Raw genomic sequence first — 25,400 nt, 5'->3', positions numbered from 1 at the left:
CTGTCCATCCTCGAGTCCCTGTATCCAGTCCTGTTGCACAGTCTGTATCCCTCCAGCTCCATCCACCCACTATCTTACCCCATTTCTAACTCCTGCTGGTCTCCGTTACCAATGATACACTCCAAGCTGACCCTCGAATGTCGGTTCACATCAGTGGGACCCTACAGCACCTGTCCTTTAGCTTTGGGCTAGACTCACTCAGCACAATGTTCTCTAGGTCCATCCACGTTACCACATGCTTCATAAGTTTAGTCCGTCTCAAAGCTGCACAACATTCCATCGTAGGTATACGCCACAGTTTGTTTAGCCACTCGTCTGCCGATGAACATCTTGGCTGTTTCCATCTCTTTGCAACTGTAGATAACGCTGCTATAAACACTGGTGTGCAAATGTCCATCTGTATCTTTGCCCTTAAGTCCCTTGAGTAGATACCTAGCAGTGGTATTGCTGGGTCGTAATCCATTCTGCCATTCTATGTCTTTTGATTGGGAAATTCAGTCCATTAACTTTTAGTATTATTACTGTTTGGATAATATTTTCCTCTACCATTTTGGCTTTTGTATTATATATATCATATCTGATTTTCCTTCTTTCTACACTTTACTCCATACCTCTCTCTTCTGTCTTTTCGTATCTGACTCTAGTGCTCCCTTTAGTATTTCTTGCAGAGCTGGTCTCTTGGTCACAAATTCTCTCAGTGACTTTTTGTCTATAAATGTTTTAATTTCTCCTTCATTTTTGAAGGACAATTTTGCTGGATATAGGAGTCTTGGTTGGCAGTTTTTCTCTTTTAGTAATTTAAATATATCATCCCACTGTCTTCTAGCTTCCATGGTTTCTGCTGAGAAATCTACACATAGTCTTATTGGGTTTCCCTTGTATGTGACAGATTGTTTTTCTCTTGCTGCTTTCAAGATCCTCTCTTTCTCTTTGACCTCTGACATTCTAACTAGTAAGTGTCTTGGAGAACGCCTATTTGGGTCTATTCTCTTTGGGGTGCGCTGCACTTCTTGGATCTGCAAATTTAGGTCTTTCATAAGAGTTGGGAAATTTTCAGTGATAATTTCTTCCATTAGTTTTTCTCTTCCTTTTCCCTTCTCTTCTCCTTCTGGGACACCCACAACACGTATATTTGTGCGTTTCATATTGTCATTCAGTTCCCTGATCCCCTGCTCAAGTTTTTCCATTCTTTTCCCTATAGTTTCTGTTTCTTTTTGGAATTCAGATGTTCCATCCTCCAGTTCACTAATTGTAGCTTCTGTCTCTTTAGATCTACCATTGTAGGTATCCATTGTTTTTTCCATTTTTTCTTCTTTGTCCTTCACTCCCATAAGTTCTGTGATTTGTTTTTTCAGATTTTCTATTTCTTCTTTTTGTTCAGCCCATGTCTTCTTCATGTCCTCCCTCAATTTATTGATTTGGTTTTTGAAGAGTTTTTCCATTTCTGTTCGTATATTCAGCATTAGTTGTCTCAGCTCCTGTATCTCATTTGAACTATTGGTTTGTTCCTTTGACTGGGCCATATCTTCAATTTTCCGAGCGTCATCCATTATTTTCTGCTGGTGTCTGGGCATTTGATCAGATTTCCCTGGGTGTGGGACCCGGCTGGTTGAAAGCTTTTTCTGTGAAACCTCTGGGCTCTGTTTTTCTTTTCCTGCCCAGTAGGTGGCGCTCGTGGCGCTCGTCTGTCTGCACGGCAGTCGGCCCGGGAAACCACGCTTGGAGGTGGGGGTTGCTGGCCGCCGCGGCTTGGGAGAGTGCCGGTCCTAATTGCCCAGCTGGCCCGAATCGCCAAGCGTGACGGGAGGGCCCTGCTATCCAACGTTCCCAGTCAGACGGGGAGCCACGTGCGTGGAGGGGACCCCAGTTGCCAGCCGCCCCGGCCGGGAAAACGCGCGCCCCTCGGGTATCTCACCGCAGCAGATTCTCCCTGCCCGTTCAGCTGTTCCAGAATGGGGTACGCTGTCTTTTTGGTCTCTGTCGTGACTCCGGGAGCTGTTTCGTATTGTTTCTGTTTCTTTAGTTGCTTTTCTGGAGGAGGAACTAAGACCCGCGCGTCTTACTAAGCCGCCATCTTCTCCGGAAGTCTCCTGTAAGTTTTAAAGTATTTTGAAATTAAAAGTTTTGTGTTTCAAAGGACATTGTAAAAAAAAGGAAAAACTAACCATTGGATGATAGAAAATGTTTGCAAATCATGTATTTGGTAAAGGGCTGTCATGTAGAATTTACAACAAACTCCAGCATCTTGACAATAGAAAAAATAAGCTACTCAATTTGAAATGGGAAAGAATTTGAATACACCTTTGTCCAAAGAAGAAATACCTACCATGCATGTGAAAAGATGCTCAATGTCATTAATTATTAGAGAAATGCTTATCAAATCTATAATGAGATACTACTTATTATAGTACCCCCACTAAGATGGTGATAATCAAAGAGATTAGAACAAGTGGTGGCAAGTATGTGAATAAATTGAAATCTTCATACATTGTTTGGAATGCAAAATGGTACAGCTATTTTGGAAAACAGTCTGACAGTCCTTCAAATAGCTAAACTTACAGTTACCATATGACCCAGCAATTCTACTCCTAGGTACATACCCAAGAAAATTGAAAATGCATGTTCACTCAAAAACTTTTACATGAATATTCGTAGCAGTGTTATTCATGATAGCCCAAAGTGGAAATAACCCAAAATGTCCATCAACTGATAAAGGATAAATAAAATGTATACAGATATGTGGTAGGATGCATTATTTTGTACCCCAGAAAAACACATTCTTAATCTATTTTAGTGGGTATGAATTCACTGTATGTGGGACCTTTTAAAGATATTGTTGTTTGTTTAGATGTGACCAACTGAACCAAGATGGTCTTAATCCTGTTATGGGAGATGTTATTGAGAAGATCACAGGAAGAAATACACCAGGGAGGAGAATAAGCTGGAAGTCAGAGGGGCCTGGAAGAGAAAGGAGAGGATATCTCTGGGAGACAGAAAAGCACAGTACCCAAGGATTACCAGCAGTCAGCCCAGAATGTCATAGTTTCTGTGGGAGAGAGCATCACTGTTCTTTTGGAATTTTCCTAGCCTCAAAATCATGAGCCAATAAATTCCTGTTGTTTAAGCCATCCCATTGTATGGTATTTGTTTTAGCAGCCAGGAAACTAAGACAGTATACAATGGGATATTATTTGATAATAAAAAGGAATAAAGTACTGATCCATGTTACAAAATGGATAAACCTCAAGGAATTCAGACCCCAGGGTCTGGAAAACTGAAGCAGCTAAAGCCAGACTACAATCTTTCCTCTGTCTCAACCATGCCCCAGCAGGGAGAATCTGCTAAAGTTAAAGGTACCACATCACTTTATGCTGGAGGGACCCACAGGGAGACAAGCACCACACACTGGGCAGGACAGGAAAAACACAGAGTCTAGAGGCTTCATAGGAAGGTCTTTCAACCTGCTGGGTCTCGTCTTCAGGGAAAACTGATGCAGGTGACTCTTTCCTCCTGAGAGGAGGCCAGTCTGGTCTGGGAAAATCTGACTGGGGTCTATAATATCGAAGTAGACCCTCCTAAGGGAAAAAAAAAGTCAGCATACAGGCAGGGCAAGAAACAAGAAAACAAAAACTGAAAATTTCTGATCTGTTAAACAAAACCTAAGCTAGAGGTCTAGAATAAGCTGAACTGAATTTCAAAGAACAGTTAGACAACAAAGTCATCTAGCAAGAAAATTTTAGGTAAAAATGGGAAACAATATCCAGAATAAACTAATTAAGGAAATTAAATGTCTAGATGCCAGCAAAAAATAACAAGTCGTACTAGGAAAATTGAAGATATGGCCCAGTCAAAGGAACAAACCAACAATTCAAATGAGATACAGGAGTTGAAACAATTAATTCAGGATGTTTGAACAGACATGGAAAATGTCATCAAAAATCAAATCAGTGAATTGAGGGAGGATATAAAGAAGGTAAGGGATGAACAAAAAGAAGAAATCAAAAGTCTGAAAAAACCTCTCATCTCTGCGTGCTATGTTTCATAAGGAAAAAAAAGGGAAAAAAAAGTCTGAAAAAAAAATCACAGAACTTAAGGGGATGAAAGGCACAGTAGAAAAGATGAAAAAAGCAATGGAAACCTACAATGTTAGATTTCAAGAGGCAGAAGATAGGATTAGTGAGCTGGAGGACAGGACATCTGAAATCCAACAAGCAAAGGAAAATATAGGGAAAGGAATGGGAAAATAGGAGCAGGGACTCGGAGAATTAAATGACAACATGAAGCCCACAAATGTATGTGTTGTGGGTATCCCAGAAGGAGAAGAGAAGGGAAAAGGAGGAGAAAAACTAATGGAGGAAATTATCACTGAATATTTCCCAACTTTTATGAAAGACTTAAAATTACAGATCCAAGAAGTGCAGCATACCTCAAATGAATGGATCCAAATAGATGTACTCGAAGACACTTACTAATCAGAATGTCAGATGTCAAAGAGAAAGAGAGAGTTTTGAAAGCAATAAGAGAAAAGTAATCCATCACATACAAGGGAAGCCCATTAAGACTATGTGTAGAATTCTCAGCAGAGACCATAGAGGCAAGAAGACAGTGGTATGATATATTTAAAATACTAAAAGAGAAAAAGTGCCAACCAAGAATTGTATATCCAACAAAATTGTCCCTCAGAAATGAGAGGGAAATTAAAACATTTTCAGACAAAAAATCACTGAGAGAATTTGTGACCAAGAGACTGGCTCTCCAAGAACTACTGAAGGGGGCACTAGAGACTGATAGGAAAAGACAGCAGAGAGAGGGTGGATAAGAGTGTAGAAATGAAGACTATCAGTAAGGTAAAGAGAAGAAAAATTAGATATGACATATAAAATCCAAAAGATAAAATGGTAGAAGAAAGTACTGCCCTTACAGTAATAACACTAAAAGTTAATGGATTAAACTTCCCAATCAAAAGACATAGACTGGCAGAATGGATTAACAAATGGGACCTGTCTGTGTGCTGTCTACAGGAGATGCATTTTAGACCCAAGGATAAACATAGGTTGAAAGTGAAAGTTTGGGAAAAGATTATTCATGCAAACAACAATCAGAAAAGAGCAAGAATAAGTATTCTAATATCCAACAAATTAGACTTCAAATGTAAAGCAATTAAAAGAGACAAAGAAGGACACTATGTATTAATAAAAGAAACAATTCAACAAGATGTAACAATCATAAATATTTATGCACCAAGCCAGACTACTCCAAAGTACATGAGAGAAACACTGAAAGCACTGAAAAGGGAGATAGACACATCTACCATAATAGTTGGAGACTTTAATTCCACGTACTCATCAATGGAAAGAACATCTAGACAGAGGATCAGTTAAGAAAGAGAGAATTTGAATATTACAATAAATGAGCTAAATTTAACAGACATTTATAGAACATTACACCCCACAACAGCAGGATACACCTTTTTCTTAAGTGCTTATAGATCATTCTCAATGACAGATCATATGCTGGATCACAAAGCAAATCTCAATAAATTTAAAAAGATTGAAATCATACAAGACATTTTCTCAGGTCATAAAGAAATGAAGTTGGAAATAACAGGCAGAGGGCCAGGAAATTCACAAATACTTGGAGGCTGAACAACACATACTTAAATAACCAGTGGGTCAAGGAAGAAATTGCAAGAGAAATTGGTAAATATCTTGAGGCAAATGAAAATGAAAACACAACATATCAAAATTTATGGGATGCTGTAAAGGCAGTGCTAAGAGGGAAGTTTATTGCCCTAAATGCCTATATCAAAAAAGAAGAAAGAACTGAAATCAAGGAATTAACTGTTCACTTGGAAGAACTAAAGATAGAATAGCAAACTGACCCCAAAGCAAGCAAAAGGAAAGAAATAATGAAGATTAGAACAGAAATAAATGAAATTGACAACAAGGAAACAATTGAGAAAATCAAGAAAGCCAGAAGTTGGTTCTGTGAGAAAGTCAATAAGATTGATGGGCCCTTAGCAATGTTGACAAAAAGAAGAAGAGAGGGGATGCAAAATAATAAAGTCTGACCCCACAGAAAAAAAGGAGGTAATGAGAGGATACGATGAACAACTTTATGCTAATGAACTAGACAATGTAGACGAAATGGACAGCTTCCTAGAAAGGCATTAACAAACAACATTGACTCAAGAAGAAATAAACGACCTCAACAAACCAATCACAAGTAAAGAAATTGAATCAGTCATTAAGAAACTCCCTGTTCTAGTTTGCTAACTGCCGGAATGCAATATACCAGAAACAGAATGGCTTTTAAAAAGGGGAATTTAATAAGTTGCTAGTTTACGATTCTAAGGCCAAGAAAATGTCCAGTTAAAACAAGTCTGTAGAAATGTCCAATCTAAGGCATCCAGGGAAAAATACCTTGGTTCAAGAAGGCCGATGAAGTTCAGGGTGTCTCTCTCAAGTAGAAGGGCACATGCTGAACACAGAGTTTCTCTTTCATCTGGAAAGGCACATGGTGAACACGGTCAGGGTTCCTTTCTCATCTGGAAGTGCTTATGATGAACACAGCATCATCTGATAGCTTCTTCTCCTGGCTTCCTGTTTCATGAAGCTCCCAAGAGGCATTTTCCTTCTTCATCTCCAAAGGTCTCTGGCTGGTGGACTCTGCTTCTCGTGGCTATGTCGTTCTGCTCTGCTCTCTCTGAATCACTCTCATTCTCCAAATTGTTTCCTCTTTTATACAACTACAGAAACTAATCAAGACCCACCCAAATGGGTGGAGACATATTGTCACCTAATCCAATTTAACAACCACTCTTGATTGGATTACATCTCCAGGGAGATGATCTAATTACAGATTCAAACATACAATATTGAATAGGGATTATTTTGCCTTTACAAAATGGGATTTTGATTAAAACATGGCCTTTCTAGGGGAAATACGTCCTTTCAAGCCAACACATTCCCCAAAAAGAAAAGTCTAGGACCAGATGGCGTCACATGTGAATTCTCCCAAACATTTCAGAAAGAATTAGTACCAATCCTGCTCAAACTCTTCAAAAAAATTGAAGAGGAGGGAAGGCTACCTAACTCATTCTACGAAGCCAACATCACCTTCAGACCAAAGCCAGACAAAGATATTACAAGAAAAGAAAATTACAGACCAATCTCTTTAATGAATATAGATGCAAAAATCTTTAACAAAATTCTTGCAAATAGAATTCAGCAGCACATTAAAAGTATTATACACCATAACCAAGTAGGATCCATCCCAGGTATGGATGGTTCAACATAAGAAAAACAATTATTGTAATATACCATATCAACAAATCAAAGCAGAAAATCCACACATGATCATCTTGATTGATGCAGAAAAGGCAAGTGACGAAATTCAACATCCTCTCTTGTTGAAAACACTTCAAAGGACAGGAATAGAAGGAAAGTTCTTCAATATGATAAAGGGAATATATGAAAAACCCACAGCTAATATCATCCTTAATGGGGAAAGCCTGAAAGCTTTCCCCCTAAGATGAGGAACAAGACAAGGATGTCCACTATCACCATTGTTATTCAACATTGTGTTGAAACTTCTATACAAGGCATCAAAATTGGAAAGGAAGAAATAAAACTCACTGTTTGCAGATAATATGATACTATATGTCAAAAACCCTGAAAAATCCACAGCAAAACTACTAGAGCTAATAAATGAGTACAGCAAAGTGGCAGATTGCAAGGTCAACACTCAAAAATTTGTAGTGTTTCGATATGCTAATAATGAGCAACTGAGGGAGAAATGAAGAAAAAAATCCCATTTACAAAAGAATAAAGTATTTAGGAATAAATTTAACTAAGGATACAAAAAGCTTATACAAAGAAAACTCCAAGAAATTGCTAAAAGAAATCACAGAAGACCTAAATAAATGGAAGGGCATGCCATGTTCATGTATTGGAAGACTAAATATAGTTAAGGTGTCAGTTCTACCTAAATTGATTTATAGATTCAAGGCAATACCAATTAAAATCCCAAAAATTTACTTTTCAGAAATAGAAAAACCAATAACCAAATTTAGCTAAAAAGCCCTGAAAAAGAAAAATGAAGTCGGAGGTCTTACCTACCTGACTTTAAGTTGTATTACAAAGCTAAAGTGGTCACAACAGCATGGTACTGGCATAAAGATAGATATATTGACCAATGGAATCAAATAGTGTGTTCAGATATAGACCCTCTCATCTATGTACAATTGATCTTTGATAAGGTAATCAAGCCAACTCACCCGGGACAGAACAGTCTCTTCAATAAATAGTACCTGGAGAACTGGATATCCACATGCAAAAGAATGAAAGAGGATCCATATCTCAAACCCTATACAAAAATTAACTCAAAATGGATCAAAGACCTAAACATTAGATCTAAGACTATAAAACTTTTAGAAGAAAATGTAGGGAAATATCTTACAAATCTTATAATAGGAGGCACTTTCCTAGACCTTACACCCAAAGCACCAGCATTGAGGAAAGAAATAGATAAGTGGGAACTCCTCAAAATCAAACACTTTTGTGCATTCAAGAACTTTGTCAAGAAAGTAAAAAGACAGCTACAGAATTGGAGACAGTATTTGGAAGCAATATATCAGATAAGGGGGTATCCAGAATATATAAAGAGATAGTTCAACTCAGCAACAAAAAAGACAAAGAGCCCAATTGCAAAATGGGCAAAAGACATAAATAGACACTTCTCAGAAGACAAAATCCAAGTGGCCAAAAGACACATGAGATGCACAACTTCCCTGGCTATTAGGGAAATGCAAATCAAAACCACAATGAGATATCATCTGACACCTAGCAGAATGGCCATTATCAATAGAACAGAAAATGACAAGTGCTGGAGAGGGTGTGGAGAAAGAGGCACACTTATCCACCGTTTGTTGGTGGGAATGTAGAATGGTACACTGTGGGAGGCAGTTTGGTGGTTCCTCAGGAAGCTAAGTATAGAATTGCCATATGATCCGGCAATACCATTGCTAAGTATCTGTTCAGAGGCCATGAGGCCATGGATACAAACGGACATTTACACACCAATGTTTATAGCAGCATTATTTACAATTGCCAAGACATGAAAACAGCCAAAATGTCCATCAACAGACAAGTGGCTAAAAAGCTATGTTATATACATATGATCGAATTTTAAGCAACTGTAAGACAGAATAAAGTCACGAAGCATATAACAACATGGATGGACCTTGGGGGAATTATGCTGAATGAGATTAGCCAGAAACAAAAGGACAAATACTGTATGGTCTCACTGATCAATGAGCTTGGAGAATTTCAGTTAAGAACAGAGGGCATCAAGACATAGAAATAGGCTAGATTTTGGGTAATTGGAGCTGAAGGGATACAGATTGTGCAACAGGACTGATTGTAAAAGTGCAGAAATGAATAACACAATACTATCTAATTGTAGCATAGTAATATTAGTACACTGAACGAAGCTGAATGTGTGAATGATAGAGGGAAGAGGACTAGGGGCACAAATAAAGCCAGAAAGAAAAGATAGTTGATTGATTTGAACAGTGAATAAAAAGTATTTGGAAAGTCCCCTTGGGGGAACGTCAAGAAACGGGGAAAATTCAACTTCCCCATTTGGAGAATTCCTGGTCTTCTCACAAGCATCTGGGACAACCAAATCCATAAGCCAAGCCCTCCATCTTGGGGGTTTGTTCTTATGAAACTTATCCCTGCAAAAGATAGACTAAGCCTAATTAAAATTAGGTCACCCCCAGAGAACCTCTTTTGTTGCTCAAATGTAGCCTATATCTCTCAGCCAATATGGCAAGCCCAACTTGCCGCCCTCCCCCTTGCTATATGGGACATGATGCCCTGGGGTGTAAACCTCCCTGGCAACGTGGGACAGAAATCGTAGAATGAGCTGTGACTCGGCATCAAGGGATTGAGAAAACCCTCTCAACTGAAAGGGGGAAGAGAGAAATGAGACAAAGTAAAGTGTCAGTGGCTGAGAGATTTCAGAGTCGAGAGGTTATCCTGGAGGTTATTCTTATGCATTTTATAGATATCCCCTTTTTAGTTTAAGGTGTATTAGAGAAGCTAGAGGGAAGTGCATGAAATTGTAGAGCTGTGTTCCAGTAGTCATTTTCTTGAAGATGCATGTATAATGATATAGCTTTTGCAATGTGACTTTGTGATTGTGAACACCTTGTGTCTGATGCTCCTTTTATCTACAATATTGAGTAAAAAATATAGATAAAAAATAAATAGATAATAGGGGAACAAATGTTAAAATAAATTGAGTAGATTGAAATACTAGCGATCAATGAAAGGGAGTGGTAAGGGGTATAGAAAAAAAACAGGGAAAGCAAAGGTTAAAATCTATTGAGTAGAAGGAAATACTAGTGGTCAGTGAGAGGGAGGGGTCAGGGATATGGTATGTGTGAGTTTTTTCTTTTTATTTCTTTTTCTAGAGTGATGCAAATGTTTTAAAAGTGAGCATGTGATGAATATGCCACTATGAGATGATATTGTGGAACGTTTGTATGTTAAGAATGTTCGTGTTTGTGTGTTGTTTTGGTTTGATAATACAAAATATAAATTTTAAAAAAAGATGCAAAGAGGTAGGATCAAGTTTAAATGACCGTGCTATACCTTTGCATATCAAAACATTCAGAACAACTGTCAAGGACGGCCGTGCTTGTCTTTCCCAGCTGCCTGGGTGGCTAGCAGGAACTGCACGTTGGTGAAGGAAGAAGCTGGGTGGGATGACAGTAAATCTAGGGTAAAAGCAAGGCTGGTTCGAGATATCCTACAGGACGTAAAATGCTATTTAATCAGAGCGTTGTTTCTCTTTGTTGTTGTTGAAATGACTTTAATTATTAGAATGCATAATATTTCCCTTTTTGGGGGGTGGTGGTACTGGTGTTGTATGGTCCAGGAATCGAACCTGGGTCTCCTGCATGGAAAGCAAGCATTCTACTACTGAACAACCTCTGTACCCCTAGAATGTATAATATTTAAATGTGCAAGGAAAATGTTAAAACCTGTAGAAAACCAAATTATATATATATAGGGATAAAAAAATTAATAAATATTGGTGGGGACAAAGGGTAAAATAAATTGGGTAGATGGAAGTACTAGTGGTCAGTGAGAGGGAGGGATAAGAGTTATGGTATGTATGAGTTTTTTCTTTTTATTTCTTTTTCTGGAGTGATGGAAAGTTCGAAAAAAATAATTGTTGTGATAAATACACTACTATTGATGATATTGTGAGACACAGGTTGTACACCATGTATGGAGTGTATATGTGTGAAGATTTCTCAATAAAATTACTTTAAAAATAAGGATAAAAATAAATAAATAATATATGTAGATAAAGAGTAAAAATTGGGTAGATTAAAATACTGTGGGTCAGTGAGATGGAAGTTCAAGGGGTATGGAATGTATGAATTCTATTTTCTTCTTTCTATTTCTTTTTTGGAGTGATGCAAATATTCTAAAAATGATCATGTGAACAACTGTGATGATCTTGTGAGCCACTGATTGTATAATATGCTTGGACTATACATGTGTGGATATTTCTCAATAAAAATATTTAAAACAATGCAATGTAGACAAAAATATGCAGCATAGCAAAAAAACTTGATGTATATATATATAAATGGGAATCGTGTGATGAGGTACTTAAGAGCTACAAAAATAACGTCATGTATCTCTGGCTCCTTGATTTTTGACAAGAGGGCCAAGTCCACTTAGTGAGGAAAGAAAATAAAAGTTTCTTCAGCGAATGGTGCTGGGAACACTGGGTATCTGCTGACTGAAGCTGGAGGTGGACCCCTACTTCATTCCATATATAAAAAGTAACTCAAAACAGACCATTGACCTCTATAAAAGAGCCAATGCTCTTTAGAACTTTTAGAAAAAAGCCTAGGGAAATATCTTGTGTTTTATAGTAGGCAATAGATTCTTAGATTTTACACCAAAAGCACAAGCAACTGAAGAAAGAATAGGTAAATTGGATTTCATCAAAATTTAAAACTTTTGTGCATCAAAGGACAGTATCAAAAAGTGAAAAGACAACCTACAGAATGGGAGGGAATATTTGGAAATCGTATATATATGATTAGGGTTTACTATACAGAATATATTTTTTAAATTCCTATGACTCAACAACAAAAATGTAAATAGCTCAATTAAAATAAACATTTCTCCAAAGTTGATATACAGATAACCAATAAGCACATGGAAAGATGCTCAGCGTCATCAGCCATTAAGGTAATGCAAATCGAAGCTGCAGTGAGGTACCATTTCACACCCAGTAGAATGGCTGTAATGAAGTGACGGGAAACAAGTGCTGGTGAAGATGCAGAGAAATGGGAGCCCCTCAGCTACTGCTGGTGGGAATGTGAAGTGGTGCAGCTGCTGTGGAAACAGTTTGGTAGTTCCTTAAAAAGTTAAACATAGGACTGCCATTTAACCTTACAATCTCACTACTAGGTATATACCCCAAATAATTGAAAGCAAAGATTTGACAGATTTCTTACACTATTGTTCTTGCCACCTTATTCACACTTAGCCAAAAGGTTGAAGCCACCCAAGTGCTCAATAGCAAAAGAACAGATGAACAAAATGAGGTGTATCCATACACTGGACATGCTCAGCCTAAAGAGGAATGAAGCACATGGTACATGGATGAACCCTGGAGACATCATGTTGAATGAAATAAGCCAGACACAAAGAGACAGGTGTTATATAATTTATAGGAAATAGCTAGAATATGCAAATTCCCAGAGACAGAAAGCAGTTGAAGGTTACCAGGAGCAGGGGTTGCTGGTGTGGGGTATGGGGAGTCAGTGATTTGGAAATAGATGGTGGTGATGGAAGCACAACGTGGTGAGTGTAATTGACACCACTGAATTGTGTACCTGAAAGACGTTCGTTAAAACTGGAAGTTTTATGTTGGAAATATGTTACCCTAATTTGCAGAATTTATTTAAAAGCAAAACCATTTCCCCTTATCAAATTACGAAAGATTTTCTAAAATTATGACCTGTGTTTGCAAAGGTGTGAGAAATTGGTGTTACTGGTGGGACTGTAAATCAGCACAAGTGCCGTAGGAAGCAAATTAGTAATATATCAACCCCTTAGAATAGTTTATATTCTTTGATATGGGGTAGTGGCTTGGGGTTAGTAACCCCAGAAAATCATGTTCTTAATCTTTATCTATTCCTGTGGCCATGAGCCCATTGTAAATAGGACTGCTAGTGAGGTTACTTCAGTTAAAAAAAGCGTGGCCCAATTGAATCAGGATGGGCCTCAGTCCTGTGCCTGGTGGCCTTATAGAAAAGGCAGCAGAAAAAGAAGCCATAGGAGAAGCAAGAAGCTGAAAGCCAGTGGGGCCTGGACAAGAAAGAGGACCCTGCCATGCACATTGCTATGAGATAAAAAGCCGAGGACCCAGGGTTGTCAGGAGCCAGCCCCAGAATGCCCCAGCCCCAGGGGGAAGCATTGCCTTGATTTTGAACTTCTTTCCTCAAAACCATGAGCCAATAAATTCCTGTTGTTTAAGGCAGCCCATTGTATGGCATTTGTTTTAGCAGCTGGGAAACTAATACACTCAATAAAAACCCTTCTGGGAGTCTGTCTTTAGAAAATAAGGAGAATTCAATAGGCTGAACCCTTGATCTTGGGGTTTGGCCCTATGAAACTTATTCCTGCAAAGAATAGAATAAGTCTGCTTATAATTATGCCAAAGAGTCACCCCCAGAGAACTTTTGTTGCTAAGATGTGGCTTCTCTCTCTAAGCCAATTCAGCAGGTAAAGTCACTGCCCTACCCCTACATGGGGCATGACTCCCAGGGGTGTAAATCTCCCTGGTAACATGGGACAGGACTCCTGGGATAAACCAGGACCCAGTATCATGGGATTGAGAAAGCCTTCTTGACTAAAAGGGAGAAGAGAGAAATGAAACGAAATAAAGTATCTGTGGCTGACAGATTTCAAACAGAATAACCTTATTCTGGAGGTTATTCTTATGCATTATATAGATATCCCTTTTTAGTCTATGGTGCATAGGTGTGGCTGGAGGGAAGTACCTGAAATTGTTGAGCTGTGTTGCAGTAGCCTTGATTCTTGAAGAAGACTGTATAACTTTATAGTTTCTACGGTGGGATCATGTGGTTATGAAAACCTTGAGTCTGAGGCTTCTTTTATCCAGGGTATAGGCAGATGAGTAAAAAAATAAGGAAAAATAAACAGATAAATAACAAGGGGGGGTGATAAGAGAAAAAAAATTTGGGTAGATTGATATACTGGTGATCAATGAGAGGGAGGGACAAAGGGTATAGGATGTATGAGTTTTTCTTTATTTCTTTTTCTGGACTGATGCAAATGCTCTAAAAATGATGATGGTGATGAATACACAACTATGTGATGATATTGTGAGCCATTGGCTGTATATTGTGGAAGGACTGAATGTGTGTGAAGATTTCTCAATAAAAATATTTTAAAAAAGAAAACAAGCAGAGATTTGAAATTATTTAATTATTATATAATTCATAATGGGAAAATGTGGAGACTGCTTAAATATCCACTTGTAACGAAATTAAAAAAATATGACACACCCATATAGTGAAATGTTACCTATTTATGATGGTATGTAAGGAATATTTATTGAGATCAGGTCATGTGCTTGGTATCTGCTCCGTTTTCGTTGTCTCCTCAGAGTAATATCCATGATTTTGATTCTTTACTATCTCCTCTGCTGTAGCTACTGATGAATAGAAACGGATGGGTTCCTTCTGTTTTGTGTAAATGACCAAAATTGATTGATTAGTTTTACAGTAAAAAACAATCCTTTATGTGTGTTTTTACTTCCTCAATTTTAATTTATTTGCTCTAATTTTCATTATCAATATTATGGGAACTTTTGCATGTTCCCTCTGCCTGAAATGCCCTTCCCCCGTTACTTCTCATCTTCCATGTTGCAGCTTGAATACCCTCCTCTCAGGGAGGTAGGTCTCTCTGGGCCACCTTATCTAAAACAGCACACATATGAAACTGCTTTCCAACTTTCTAGTTCCTATTAATTTCTTTCATAGCACTTTACTGATATGATTGCATTTCTTGTTGTTATAGTCTGTCTCCTTGATTAGACTGAAATGGAATATGGGTTGCAGCTTCCTTCACCAGTATATTTTAGGGCCTCCCATAATGACTGGCAAGTTGTAAACAGTCAATAAATATGTGTAAGTTGAATGAACAAGCTAAATTTTGCAGCTATAGCAAAAGCTCATTAAAATTTACCATGTAATTTAATTCATTGAGAGTTATTATAACAGGGATGTGAGGTAGTTCAGTGGTAGAAGTCTCGCCTGCCATGCAGGAGACCCAGGTTTGATTCCTGTCCATGCACTTCCCCCAAAACAAACAAGCACACAGAAAAACAAACAAAAAATTCAACAAATGGTTCTGCAATAATGGGATACTCACATGGAAAAAGAATGAAATGTGACCCCGCCATACAGCATACAAAAAAAAAAGAGTTATTATAACTTATATTACCAATGTTATAAGTAATTTATTTTAGCTACATTGTGCTTGATATTTTAATGTCTTTATGTAGGAATTTAGAGGATGAAGGTTAGGTTGTACTCAAGAGGTCAGAGAAGCACAAATAGTAGGGGTGTCACTCCCACTGGATGCTGAGAAGTATGTGGAATTTCAAGAAGTTAAGAAGAGGGGGGAAAGCATTTCGGACAAAACTATTGCATATGTGTTTTTTTTCTTTATTAGAGAAGTTTTGGGTTTACAGAGCAATCATGCTTAAAATAAAGGATTCCCATACACTACCCCACTGACAACAACTTGTATTGGTGTGAAACATTTGTTACAATAGATGGTAGCAGAAAAAAATTAAAAAATAAAAGAAAAATAGATGTTAGCTTTTTTTATAATTATGCATTAGTAAAGCCCTTGGTTTAACATAGTGCTCACTGTGTAATGTAGTTCCAATGACTTTAAATTCTGATACCGTATATACAATCTGACATTTCCCCTTTTAATCACATTCAGATATATATTTCAGTGTTACTAATTGCACACCCAGTGTTTTGCTACCATCATCACCATCTGTGCTGGTTTGCCCCCTAGAAAAGCCATGTTTAATCAAAATCCCATTTCGTAAAGGTAGAATAATCCCTATTCAATACTGTATGTTTGAAACTGTAATCAGATCATCTCCCTGGAGATGTGATTTAGTCAAGAGTGGTTGTTAAACTGGATTAGGTGATGACATGTCTCCACCCATTGGGGTGGGTCTTGATAAGTTTCGGGAGTCCTTAGAACTGTAAACTAGCAACTCACAAATTCCCCCTTTTGAAAGCCATTTGTTTCTGGTATGTTGCATTCCAGCAGCTAGTAAACTAGAACACCATCCACTGCCAAAATAGTTCCATCATCCAAATTGGAGCCCTGTACATTTTAAATCTTAGCTTCCCATTCCTTGTCCCTATTCCGTTCCTTGGTAATTTATATTCTAGATTATGACTATGAGTTTGCTTATTCCAATTGTTTTAAATCAGTGAGATCATGTAATATCTGTCCTTTTGTGTCTGACTTATTTCATTTAACAGGTCTCTTCAAGTTTCATCCATGTTGTACCATGTACTTCATTCCTTTTTAAGGCTAAGTGTATGCCACTGTATGGACATACCACGTTTTGTTTATCCATGCATCAATTGATAGACTCTTAGGTTGCTTCCATTTTTTGGCAATTGTGAATAATGCTGCTCTGAACAGGTGTGCAAATATCTATTCGAATCCCTGCTTTCAGTTCTTTTGAGTAAATACCTAATATTGGAATTTCCAGGTCATATGATAATTCTATACTTAACTTTCTGAGGACCCACCAAACTGCCTTCCACAGCTGCTGCACCATTTTACATTGCCACCAGCAATGAATGAGTATTTCTGTTTTTCCATATCCTCTTCAACATTTGTTAACTTCCTTTTTTAAAAAATAATTGCCATTCTAATGGGTATGAAGTGGTGTATTGTGGTTTTGATTTGTATTTCCCTGATAGCTTATGATGTTGAGCATCTTTTCATGTGCTTTCTGGCCGTTTGTCTATCTTCTTTGGAGAGCTGTCTTTTCAAGTCTTTCATCCATATTTTATTGGGTTGTCTGTCTTTGTGTGAAGTTGAAGGATTTCTTTATATATTCTGGATATTATGCCTTTATTGGATATGTGATTACCAAATATTTTCTCCCATTACTTTATTACAATGAAGTCCTTTGATGCACAACCATTTTTAATTTTGAAAACACATTTATCTATTTTTTATTGTTGTTGCTTGTGCTTTGGGTGTAAAGCCTAAGAATCCGTTGCCTAACACAAGGTACTGGAGTTGTTTCCCTATGTTTTCTTTGAGGAATTTTATAGTTCTAGGTGATATATTAAGGCTGTTGATCCAGTTCCTCCTCCTCTTCTTCTTCTTTTTTTTTCCAAATGGATATCCAGTTTTCCTAGCACCATTTCTGAAGAGACTGTTCTTTCCCAATTGAGTGGTCATTGCCATCTTGTAAAAAATCAGTTGGTCTTAGTGAAATCATTGCCCTCCCCCTTACGTGGAGCATGACATCCAGGGGTGAAAATCTCCCTGGTGGCATGGGAGATGACTCCCAGGGGTGACTCCCAGGGATGAGTCTGGCTCTGGCACTGTTGGATGAACAATTCCATCCTGACCAAAAGGGAGAAAAGAAGTGTCACAAATAAGGTATCAGTGGCTGACAGTTCAAATAGAGATGAGAAGCTACTCCGGAGGTCACTCTTATGCAAGCTTCAGTTAGACATTGCTACCTACCATAACTTGTCAAACACCAACCAAAACCTTTTCTGCCAACCCTAAAGAACACCTAGTATATTATTTGAGATTCTACAAACATTCCATGCACTAGAGTAATTTTCCAGAAACCTACGATCTCCAAATGTGTCCCTGGACTAGATAAGTCCTGAAATGCAGAGGGGCCAGCCTCTCCAGAACGTCAACTAGTTTCATCCCCCTCACTCATATTATCAACAGCCCCTTCCAACATGTAAAAGTTAGAATGGGCATAGCCCAAATACCCCTAAAGAGTGGGAGAAAGATAAAAGATGATGGTGGAGTTATACAGAGAAGGTAGGGATAACAAATGAGTAGATTGCTGAATCATTATATTGATATTTCTTTTAATCTCCAGTGTCTTGGAGTAGCTAGTAGTAAAAACTAAAATTGTGGAATGGTAACCCATACCAAACTCTGAAATCTCTTCGACAAGTAATTGTTGCAATGCATTTTGAAATTTATTGCTTTTTTGTAAATATGTTATTTTTCACACAAAAAAGAAATAAAACGTCAATTGTGATGAATGCCCAGCTATATGATGATATTGTGAACCACTGATTGTACACTTTGGATGATTACATGGTATGTGAATACATAATATATATCAATGAAATGTAAAGAAAAAATTAACAATCAGTTGGCCGTAAGTGTTAGGGGTTGATTTCTCAGCTCTCAGTTCTATTCCATAGGTCTCTATGTCTGTCCTTAGGCCAGTACCACGTGCTCTGATTTTTGTGTCTTTGTAATAAGTTTGCAAACTTATTCCCTTATGGAAATGTGAGTCCTCCAGCTTCATTCTTCTTCTTCAGGCTGGCTTCATCTATTTGGGGCCCCTTATCCTTCCGTACTATTGGATGGTTGGCTTTTCCATTCTGCAAAGAACACTTTTAGAATCTCTATTGGGATTGCATTTAATGTATATATTGCTTTGGGTAATATTGACAGTAGTCTTCCAGTCCGTGAACACAGAATATGTTTCCATTTGCTTTTAGTCTTTAATTTCTTTTAGCAATATTTTGTGGTTTTCTTTGTACAAGTCCTTCGCATTGGTTAGATTTATTTATTTGATTCTTTTAGTTGCTATTATAAATGGAATTTTTTTCTTGATTTCTTCTTCCAGTTGTTCATTGTTTGTGTATCAAGACACTACTGATTTTGGGGGTGCTGATCTTGTACCCTGCCACTTTGACGAATTCATTTATTAGCTAACTGCATAAGTTTGTTTTGTTGTTGTTTGTTATTGTTGTTTACTGCATACATTTTTAAGACAGGACAGAAGAAGTATCCTTGACATGTTCGGCAAAAGATAGAGAATTGTAGGCAGCTGGTAATTAGTAAAAGAAAGTAACTATTTATAAATATAGTATAATCCTGTTGTCTGTGGAATTCTTTTAGCAGATGGGAAGTCACTGAAGATATTTGGTCAAGCTAATGGCACTTGTTCATTCATTTATCTGTTTTGGTCAAGAAGGCTTTCTCAATCCCATGAAGCCAGGGCCAGGCTAATCCCTGGGAGTCATGTTCCATGATGCCAGCAAGATTTACCTCCCTGGGGGTCATATCCCATACAGAGGGGAGGGTAGTGATTTTGTTTGCAGAGTTGGCTTAGAGAAAGAGAGGCCATATATGAGCAACAAAAGAGGGTCTCTGGGGTGACTCTTAAGCATGGTTATAAGTGGGTTAGCTTTGCCCTTGCATAGAGAAGTTTGATAAGGATAAACCTCAAATTTGAGGACTTGGCTTATTAAATTGGAAGTCCCTAATACTTGAGAGAATATCAGGAATTCCTCAGTTGGGGAAAATTAATAGTTTCACATTTTCCCCCAATCCCTCAAGGGGACTTTGCAAATAATTTTTTATTTTCTTCCCCAAATACTCTGGAATATATATAGTATTACCTTAGCCTAAACAAAATAGCAAGATCTCATTTCCTATTATAGGTTCCTTGTAATTAAGTAGTTTAGATAAACTGACCTGACAAATTAGATAATGTGCTACAGAATAATTAGATTGTGAATGAAATAAGCATTTCTACCTTTGATCTCACACAGAAGTTGAGGTTTTTAAATGTATACAACATCATCCTATACCCTGTGTTCTGATTTACCTTGGTCCTAACCAGATCCATTTCATTCATATCACTACTTAAAGTTTGATCTCTTCTTTAGTTTCTTTAACAGTTGCTGTGTGGATTAATGCTGGCTTTCAGAGCTGTAAAACTCTAACTCTGACTGTTAGGTGTCACACAGATACCCAAAGTTGCAGAGAATGACTGATTATATACAAAGAGCACATCATCTCAGAATATAGAAATAACAGTTAAAACTCAGGAATAGATGTGACTGTTGTATGAGCTTATAGTCTAGGAACATTTTCAGTGAGCTTTATTGAACATTCCATACTCCTTAATCTTCAATTGCCTAATCTCTGCCTACATTCTGTCCCCTGATAACCTGTGCTCTCGAATTCAATTCTCAGAGTTTACTCATCATAGAAAGTTTATATCAGTGAAACCATTATGTGTCCTTTTGTTTCTGGCTTATTTCACTCAACACAGTGTCCTGAAGAATCATTCACCTGGTTGCCTGCCACACAACTTCATTCCTTCCTATAGCTGCTCAATATTCCGTTCATCAATCTATGTACCCTCAGGCCTCTTCCATTTATTGCAAAGCATGAATAATGCCACTATATACCACAGACTACACCTCATTTTAACTTGCTAAATTCCATCTGAAATGGTCTTATTTTCCCAATAAGATTGCATTTTGAGGTAGTGGACATTAGGACTTCAGTATACCTTTTTAAAGAACATAGTTCAACTTATAACAGTGATCTTCTAGACTGCAGAGTTACAAGGATACAATAGGAGGGCTGGAGTTGGGAAGAACCTTCCATCTCAGAACTCATTGATTAGGGATGTGACAGATGTGAAATTACAAAGGAATGTGATACATGTCTGCGAAGGGGGATTGGGAATCTCTTAACTGAGGAAGTGACATTTATAAGGGTTTGGGAGGATGAGGAGTAGTTAACCAGGTGAAGAAAGAACTTAATAGTAAAGGTATGGTCTGTTCAGAGAATAGTGAGTAATCCACGCATCTGGAATTGTGGGAGATTGGCTTCAAAAGGCAGATTGGGATTAGACAGTAAATGTCTTATATCAGCTGTTTGGCAAGGAAAGCATCAAAAATTTTTAGGTGGATGTTTCCTTAAGATGATTGTATAATGATACAGCTTTCACAATGTGGCTGTGTGATTATGAAAACCTTGTGTCTGATGGTCCTTTTATCTACAGTGTGGACAGATGAGTAAAAAATATGGATTAAAAATATATAAATAATAGGAACAAATGTTAAAATAAATTGGGCAGAGGGAAATACTAGTGGTCAGTGAGAGGGAGGGGTCAGGAGTATGGTATATATGTGTTTCTTCTTTTTCTAAAATTATGCAGATGTTCAAAACCATAGAAATGGGCAAGGCCCTCTGAAGAGGGAGTGTATGTCTTGAACAAAAGAACATCAAGGACAGAATCTTGAAGAATGTTTGTATTTAAAGGGTTGAAAGAGAAAGAGGAAAAGGAGAGTGAAAGGTGAAGTTATTTACTGTGTGATGCTACTGAGAAACAAAGGTTTGTCCCTGGAAGTGGCAGGACGAAGGAGCCCTTTGCTTCAGGTGTAGTCCTTGATGGGAAGATTAAATGTTTTATTTGAAAATGCTAACAAGTACAAGCACAGGGTTGGTAATTTCCACTCCTCATATGGGTCTAGTATATTGTTATAGTTAGCAGGCATGGGCCAAATAAAACTATCATTGTGCTAGCATAGGGTAATTTTTGTCTATAGAATTATAAATGTATCTTATTAACTCTGTATTGGTTAATATCTGGTCAGGGTGCCAATAACATAGCAGACGCCACTCAAAATAAAATCACCTTATAAACCTAGGGGAGAGAATGCGTAGGCTTCTTTGGTGTTTTCCAGATAATCAATTTGATGCTTCAGTGGAATTCTATCAAATATTAATGAGGAATGGTTTGAGAGGACCTGCATAAGATGCATTTTATTTTGGCAGTGGGAAGTCCAGTGAACTTCCCACACTGGGTCATGTTCTTGGAAAGGAACCCCGAAGGTCCTGATCATGCTGTGCTGCTGGCTGAGAAGGGCATGGGCTAGATGAAGGGAGTGCCAGTGAGGAGTTTGGAACTGGAGAAGGGGCCCTGGGACCATTCTGACCAGCCTTGAACTCCTCACCAGGAAGCACACAAAGAATGGAAGCACACACCTCCACCTTCAGACCAGCCGGAAGCGCTCATTCTCGTCGCCTCGGGCCAGAGTACTCAGGTGCTAGGTATGGTCTCACACACACTAGTTTCCTTAAAATGAAAGGATTAAACGTCCAGGTACTCAAATACACTTACGTCTAAATGTATTTAGGGTCCCAGGGCCCCTTCTCCAGTTCTAAACTCCTCTTGGGAAAGAAGGCAAGCTGGGAGAGAGAAACAAAATATTAGCCGCTACAGGTGGAGAAATAGAGTGAGGCTGAAAGTTGCATCTGTGGAATAGGCATTAAGGAGCCAGTTTGCTGCCTTGCAGTGCCTGGTGAATACTTGGTGCTCAGTGAGGTTTTGTCAAAGAAAGGAAGCGTGGCTGGAGCTGGAGCAGTGCTCCTGCAGGGACAGCAGAGCCCCTCTGGCCTCCCTCCCTCCACCCAGTGCTGGACCTCATGGGAGCACATTGCTTCTTGACCTGGGGTTGCTGAGAGGCTTTTGCTAGAACACAGACTGAGAGTGCGAATACTCCAGCCAGTTTATATTTGAATTTGCGATCACGGTCTGGCTCTCTGGGGGGAGCTTTGTTATTTAGACGTAAGTGTATTTGAGTACCTGGACGTTTAATCCTTTCATTTTAAGGAAACTAGTGTGTGTGAGACCATATCTAGCACCTGAGTACTCTGGCCTGAGGCGACGAGAATGAGCACTTCCGGCTGGTCTGAAGGTGGAGGTGTGTGCTTCCATTCTTTGTGTGCTTCCTGGTGAGGAGTTCAAGGCTGGTCAGAAGTAGGATGGGGAGTTTAAAATCATCTTGAAATATGGGTATATATAAAAACATACGTAATTTAACACATAAAACTGATCAGATGCTGTGTAATTTCCAAGTTTCTTTTTTTATTCAAAATTCCTCTGAAATCTGACTATCCACAAAACTTAGATTATATAGAATTTTTATTGAATCTTACTCAAGTGTTATAGTGATCTCACAAATGATAGTGAAAATAGGTTTTAGAATCTGAAAAGATATAGGGCCATATAGTTTGTATTTACAAATTGTTTAAATTGGTATGTTTACAACCCGAATTAATTTAGACTGTATTGTATCGTCATTGGCATATCCCTGTATGCATGTAAGAGTAGTATGCATGTAATCTGCCTGTAAAGAAAGCATCTGAGTGAGGAAAAGCTCTCCTTGATGTATTTCATCCCGTTAATCTGTTTATTGGAGGTCTAACAGGCGCTGTTAGACACAGAAGATTCATCAGTGCACAGAGCACAGCTCTCTGCCGTTGCGGAGCTGTGTCGAGACAGGTTTTCAGACTAGGCTCTTCAGATCAGGTGGTAGCTGATCAAGGAAGGAGAGGCCTTTACTCGCCAGCAAGAGCCATGCTCATAGGGAACTGATGCATGACCTAAGAGGCTCCCTGCCGACAGGCTTTTCTGTTCAACTTTTGTCTGTTGTGCTCACTGCTATATTCCCAGGGCCCAAAACAGTGCCTGGCTCATAACAGGGGTCAGTAAATATATGTCGTTAAAATGTTTACTGTTTTGAATTTGTATAAACATGTGCTTTGGTAAATCATTTTCACGCCTAGTTAAAAATTTTATGATCTCACTATTTTATTTTTAATATTTGCTGCCTACTTTTTGTTTCTCTTTATGCCAGCATACCAGGAGTCAGGAAAAGTTTATTAATATTGATAATTAGTCATATAGTTATCTGATTCTGCAAAGAATAGATTTGAAAAGGAACTTAAGAGGTCATCCTTTGTTCAGCTTCCTGCTTAGGAAAACTGAGTGAGATGATTAGGTCGGTGTTTTTAATTAATCATTTAAAAAACTAGGGCAACATAATTGGGTTCTCTCTTGAGAAAATGGAGAAAGGTACTTAATTCTAGATATAAAGTTGTAACCTGAAAATTTTAAGGCTTCATGTAAGAAAGTGAAAAAAAAAGAAATATAACACAACTAAGCTGCTGTTAGTTGATATCAGAAATGGGCCTGTCGTTCATTCTGGAGCTGGGGCACAGCTGCCTATCTCAAGAGGGCAGACCCGGACTTTTTTTTTTTCCTTTCTCCCCAGAAGAGCAGGACAGTTATTATAGGTTCACAAACTCAGAACAGCTTTACAGAAGTTTCTCCCCCCACCCCCTTTTTGGTGGGAATTCACGATGCTTTGCTCTGCTTTCAAGATGCATTAAGGTCTCCTGCTTCATGACTGCTTTGGAGCTAGCCCTGCAATGTGTAATTCCAGTTATGCAGGTTTCATGAATAAGTTTGATCTTATTTTTTTTTAGCTAAAATTCAGGTTATTTAGAGAAATGTTAGCTTTGAGTTGGGCATCTCACCACTTTTATTTTAAGCATTTTTTTAAAACCTTTAATATGAAAACAAAGTCATATTAATATTACAAACAAACAAAGTCATATTTGTTTTAATATGAAAACATAGAAGGGTCCCTTAAAAGGACCTTTTTGGTCTCTTCAAACCTGAACTTCCAGTTTCTTTTGAAGTGCCCTGTTACGATAGACAGTATGCATATGGGTTTTAAAAGTCAGTTTACTGAGTTTTCTTGAGCACCTTTTTAGTTTTGCTGAGTATTGTAAATGGATCTTTCCTGAGCTCGATTGCTCACGTCTGACCCAGTCTCAAGTTTCCACTGAATGGTAACAAAGGCTGCGAGTGCTGTTGGCTCTGCGGGAAGGCGTGCTTCCCCAGACCAGGTGAGCGCCTGGCTTCTCGCTGCCCGGTAAGTTTTCTCAGCGTTTATTTTATGTTCTTTAAACAGCAGCAATGCTAATTGATAAATACCCAGGAGCACGCTGAAATCAAGACACCGTTGCTTGATGCAGAAAGGGAAAGTACAGGGTATGAGGGGGGTGGGGGGTGGGCTGGGGGGAGGGGGAGAGTTAGCTTAGTTGATCACTGTTACTTATATAAATTAATTCAAATGTGAACATAGTCTGGAGCTCTCATTTTTTTTTTTTTTCATTCAAGAGCTAAAAGAAGCAGTTGAGAAATTGAACAATTTTAAAGGAACTTCATGGTTATTCTTTGTAAGAGCAATTGAAATGATAGTTTTTACTTTCATTTCTTTCCAGTAGATGATAAAAGAAACTTTGCCCTTAGCTATACATTTTTCCATTTATGAAAATTTCAAATTGTCAACAGCAAAGTATGCTTCCTCAGGATCTTTAGAAATAACCTGACACTTGACAAACATTTTAGCTTTC

General features: G+C 38.2%; 1 protein-coding gene across 8 annotated transcripts in view; it reads left to right on the top strand.

The window, feature by feature from the left end:
• Positions 1-25,400, top strand: part of TFDP2 (transcription factor Dp-2) — a 218,285-nt gene that overhangs the window by 88,173 nt on the left and 104,712 nt on the right. For 2 of the 8 annotated variants that reach the window (XM_077130305.1, XM_077130304.1), the window contains exon 1: positions 23,894-24,916. The exons of 5 other annotated variants lie outside the window; for them this stretch is intronic. The gene's annotated coding sequence lies outside the window, so the exon portion shown is untranslated. Of the gene's footprint in view, positions 1-23,893; positions 24,917-25,400 lie in introns of those variants that run through there. One more of the 8 variants, XM_077130303.1, reaches the window with a different exon arrangement.

Source organism: Tamandua tetradactyla, chromosome 15 (genome assembly GCF_023851605.1).
Source record: "Tamandua tetradactyla isolate mTamTet1 chromosome 15, mTamTet1.pri, whole genome shotgun sequence".
Classification (NCBI taxonomy): domain Eukaryota; kingdom Metazoa; phylum Chordata; class Mammalia; order Pilosa; family Myrmecophagidae; genus Tamandua; species Tamandua tetradactyla.
This window is presented reverse-complemented; position numbering and strand designations above follow the sequence as displayed.